A 5,654-nucleotide genomic window follows, 5' to 3' on the forward strand; every position below is an offset into this window, starting at 1 on the left:
GTAAAGGCTAAGTATACAGTTGTGAGCGTGTCAGTGTGCGCACACTCCCCGCATAGACCAGCACACTGCTCTCCTGAAATACTCTGTGCTCGTCACCCTGCTCCCTCCACCATATAGCTCTCTCTGTGACCCCCCCATAGACCAGCACACTGCCATATGGATCACACATAATGCCGCCATATCTATTTATCACATATTACCGTATATACTCGAGTGTAAGCCGAGAATTTCAGCCCATTCTTTTTAGGCTGAAATTGCCCCTCTCGGGTTATACTCGAGTCATACCCAGGGGTCAGCAGGGGAGGGGGAGTGGCAGCTGTGTAATAATACCTGCTCCTGGGGTGGTGTCCCTGGTTCTCCGGCGCCGGAAGCTTCTTCCTGTAGTGAGCGGTCACATGATACCGCTCATTACAGTAATGAATATGGACCCCACTCCACTCCCACAGGGGTGGAGCCGCATATTCATGACTAATGAGCGGTACCATGTGACGCTCACTACAGGAAGCTGCGGCGCCAGAGAACCAGGGACACCGCGCCAGGAGCAGGTGAATATTATGAATGTTATCGACCTTGAGGAAGATGCTACGGGCGTCGATACGCGTGGGTCACAGCTACGCTACAGCCTGCCAGATATTCACTGAACCAACGCTGCTAGGAGCCCTATTACCGCCTAGGTGTTAGGTAGGGTGAGTTAATATGGGACCTAAATATTAGGGTCTAGGCAGCTACACGGTGCTTATTATGCCCCTAAGTGTACTTCAGGTTCTTCTATCTTTAGATTTTTTGTTGTGGAACATAGAATAGTAAAGGGTGTATTACTTTATCTGTGTTATTACATCGCACCATTTAATGCCCGTGTGTTGCATATTTTTGGTTCTGTGTTCCATGCATACATCGGCTGTATAGTGGCTATTTGCTGTGTTACAATTTCTATTAATGATCTATATGGACCCATTACCCCAGGTCATACTTTTAGGGGGTTGTTTTAACATGTTTTTATGTCTGTGTGGTGTTTCTTTAATAAAGCTGTATTTTGTATAAATTCTTACTTTGTGGTGATCCCAATTTGTTTGCATACACTTGCCTCTTTTTGATTTTACCATGTTTGGTATGCAAGTGGTGATCCCCTAGTATTTGTAGTATTTATTCTATATGCAGGTGGTGCCCACTCACTAAGTGCTTTTCTAGGAGCAGGTGAATATAACGCAGTGCGCGATATTCACCTGCTCCCCGTTCCTCCGCCGCGTCTTCCGCATCCTCTGCAGTGACGCTCAGGTCAGAGGGCGCGATGATGCGATTAGTGTGCGTACCGCCCTCTGCCTGAAGTCAGTGCAGAGGACGGGGAAGACACAGCGGCATCCGTTGGTGGAACGCAGAGCAGGTGAATATAGCAAGCGCCGGGGCCTGAGAGGTGATTTTTTTTTTTTTTTTTTTAATCACAGCATATGGGGCATCTGTCTGTATGGAGCATCTTATGGGGCCATGTGCAGCATTATATGGGGCAAATATCTGTATGGGGCCATGTGCAGCATTATATGGGGCAAATATCTGTTTGCGGCCATGTGCAGCATTATATGGGGCAAATATCTGTTTGCGGCCATGTGCAGCATTATATGGGGCAAATATCTGTATGGAGCATCTTATGGGGCCATGTGCAGCATTATATGGGGCAAATATCTGTGGCCATGTGCAGCATTATATGGGTCAAATATCTGTATGGAGCATCTTATGGGGCCATGTGCAGCATTATATTGGGCAAATATCTGTTTGCGGCCATGTGCAGCATTATATGGGGCAAATATCTGTACGGTGCATCTTATGGGGCCATATGCAGCATTATATGGGGCAAATATCTGTATGAAGCATCTTATGGGGCCATAATCAGCATTTGTGGAGCATTGAGGCGTTGATCCAGGGAACTAGTCTGATTGCCGTATGTGGAGTCGGGAAGGAATTTTTTTCCCCATGGTGGAGTTACTCTTTGCCACATGGGGTTTTTTTGCCTTCCCCTGGATCAACATGTTAGGGCATGTTAGGTTAGGCTATGGGTTGAACTAGATGGACTTACAGTCTTCCTTCAACCTTAATAACTATGTAACTATGTAACTATTATACGGGGCCATAATCAGCATTTCTGGAGCATTATATGGATATGGGGCAAATGTCTGTATGGAGCATCTTATGGGGCCAAAATCAACATTTGTGCAGCATTATATGGGGCCTATTTTAATATGGAGCATCTTATGGTGCCCATCGTAAACTGTATGGAGCATTATATGGGGCGTATTTTGTATGGAGCATCTTATGGGGCCATCATAAACTGTATGGAGCATTATATGGGGCTCCTGATTCAATATGGATATTCAAAAACACTTATCCTACTGATGTCTCAATTAATTTTACTTTTATTGGTATCTATTTTTATTTTTGAAATTTACCAGTAGCTGCTGCATTTCTCACCCTAGGCTTATACTTGAGTCATTAAGTTTTCCCAGTTTTTTGTGGCAAAAGTAGGGGTCTCTGCTTATACTCGAGTATATACGGTACTCTCATAAAGACCACACATTATACCGCCATATATATTTATTACATAATACTGCCATATAAATCGCACATGATGCCGCCATATATACTTTTTACATAGTACTGCCATATAGACCACACTTGATGCCACCAAATATTGTGTGATCTGTATTATGGCATTGTGTGATCTATATGACGGTATTATATGTGATCTGTATGGTGGTGGTATGTTTGATCAGTATGGTGGAATAATGTAAAAAATATGACTATTATATGATAACTATATTGGGGGATTATGTGTGATCTATGTGGCATTATTATGTGAGAATTATATGGTGGTTTTGTGTGTGATCTACATGGTGTGTGTGATCTATGTGGTGTATTATATGAGAACACTATGGCGGTATGAGTGATCTCTATGACGGTATTATGTGAGAATTATATGGCGCCATTATGTGTGATCTATATGGCGATATTATGTGAGAACTATAAGATGTTTATAGCCTAGGATGGGGTTAGTACCCATGGATTTTCCCAGGCTATGAATATCAGCCCGCAGCTGTATATTTAGCCTTTACTGGCTATTAAAATAGTGGGGTTCCCCTATAATTAAAAACCAGAAAAGGCTATGCAGACTGCAGGCTGATATTAATAGCCTAAGAAGGGGCCATGGATAATGCCCCTCCCCTGGCTACAAACACCAGTTCAAAGCCACCTCTGAATTGGCACATCTCTAAGATACGCCAATTCCGGCACTTAGCCTCTCTCTTCCCACTGCCATGTAGTGGTGTCATATGGGTTATACTTGTGGGGTTGATGTCACCTTTGTATTGTAAGGTGACATCAAGCCGGCTTAGTAATGGAGAGGCGTCATTACTAATCCTATAGTTGTTAAGGGGTTAAATAAACACACAGCCTAAATAAAGTATTTTAATGAAATAAAACACTGCAGTTTTCTATCTTTATTTTTCAGCTAATCCATGCAACGCCCTCAATCTCCTGTAAAAAATAAAATAAACCAGCAGTATACTCCCTGTTCCTGCACACACATACACGCAGATGCACACAGACACGCACATATTCACAGGTCAGTTTCTGCCCACACACTCTTCCTCCTCCCTATCTGCAGCGTTTATCGCACGCAACTCCGCAGCAAAGCCACAGATTTTTGAAACCTGCGGTTTTGCCTAACTTAATGGTAGTCAATGCGTGCAGAAACGCTGCAGATCCGCAAAAAGTATTGACGTGCTGTGGAAAAGAAAACCCTGCAAATCCGTACGTATTTTTCTGCAGCATGTGCACAATTCTCAATTTCCCATTGACTAACATTGGTTGTGCACTACGCTGCAGATATGATGCAATTCCTCACATCCAAAAACGATGCGGAAAAATCCATGTGTGCACATAGCCCAAGTGTCTCACCCCTGCTATTCCATGTGTATCTCTCTCCCGATATTCGATATGTATCTCTCCCCATCACGCTCCATATGTGCCTCACTCATCATACTACATGTCTCTCCATCACGCTCCAAGTCTCACCCCTGCTATTCCATGTGTATCTCTCTCCCCATCACGCTCCATGTCTCATCATACTGCGTCTCTCTCCCCATCACGATCCAAGTGTCTCACCCCTGCTATTCCATGTCTCTCTCCCCATCACGCTCCATGTCTCATCATACTACGTCTCTCTCCATCACTCTCCATGTCTCACCCGTTATTCCCTGTGTATCTCTCTTCCCATCACGCTCCATGTCTCTCATCATACGTCTCTCCCCATCACGCTCCAAGTGTCTCACCCCTGCTATTCCATGTGTATCTCTCCCCATCACACTCCATCTGTCTATCATACGTCTCTCCATCACTCTCCAGGTGTCTCACCCGTTATTCCATGTGTATCTCTCTTCCCATCACGCTCCATATGTCTCCCATCATACGTCTCTCCCCATCACGCTCCAAGTGTCTCACCCCTGCTATTCCATGTGTATCTCTCCCCATCACACTCCATCTGTCTATCATACGTCTCTCCATCACTCTCCAGGTGTCTCACCCGTTATTCCATGTGTATCTCTCTCCCCATCACACTCCATGTGTCTCTCATCATACTATGTCTTTCTCCCCATCACGCTCCAAGTGTCTCACCCCTGCTATTCCATGTGTATCTCTCTCCCCATCACGCCCATGTGTCTCACTCATCATAGTACATGTCTCTCTCCCCATCACGCTCCAAGAGTCTCACCCCTGTATCTCTCCCCATCATGCTCCATGTGTCTCACTCATCGTACTACATGTCTCTCGCCTCATCACACTCCATGTGTCTCACCCCTGCTATTCCATGTGTATCTCTCCCCATCACGCCCATATGTGTCTCACTCATCATACTACATGTATCACTCTCTCCCATCAGTCTCTCTCAGCCATACTAATGCATCTCTCCCTCCACAATGCCTGGCCATTCACTGCAGACCTGGATCTCCTTCTTATCTTACTGATGGATGAGTCAGACAGCTTTGCTCAGATAATGCTGCTCCATACACATGTCTTCACTCTTCCTCCAGTCCACCATGCTGCTGAGTCCACCATCTTCTGCCCCTCTGTAAACAAGCTGTGCTTCTGATGCAGTAACTGCTGGTGATAGTAGATCACAGGGCAGTCACACAGAAAATGGCGCTGGCCTGTGATGCTACTCTTCATTCTGCACCAGGGATACTAGACCACCCAAAGGGGAGGGAAATGGTGGTCAGCAATTACTGCCCCAATTTTCCAGCTAACAGTAAAGCTGGTTAGTCTCACTACAGCTGCTTGAGGTCTAAATCGGAAAATGCTCCCCCTAGTGGTAAATATATATATTTGTAAGAAAATATATCATTTTTCATATAGAAATGTGTGCAAACATTGCATGAATACATTTTATTTACTATTTTAAGCTTAATTTCACAAAAAAACAGACTACAAGAAAACTGGTGGCACCTTCCCTTTAATTGCATCTTCCGACCTCCTGTATTTCCCTCATTCTCCACCCACCAACGCACCCAGTTTTTCGGACATCGGTATGAGTTCTATTTGTTCACATGTCCGAATGGTCTGTGCAAAATTGGAGATCTGTCTGATATTCAAAAATAAAGTGCTCCATC

This window comes from Ranitomeya variabilis, chromosome 4 (genome assembly GCF_051348905.1).
Source record: "Ranitomeya variabilis isolate aRanVar5 chromosome 4, aRanVar5.hap1, whole genome shotgun sequence".
In the NCBI taxonomy this organism is placed as follows: domain Eukaryota; kingdom Metazoa; phylum Chordata; class Amphibia; order Anura; family Dendrobatidae; genus Ranitomeya; species Ranitomeya variabilis.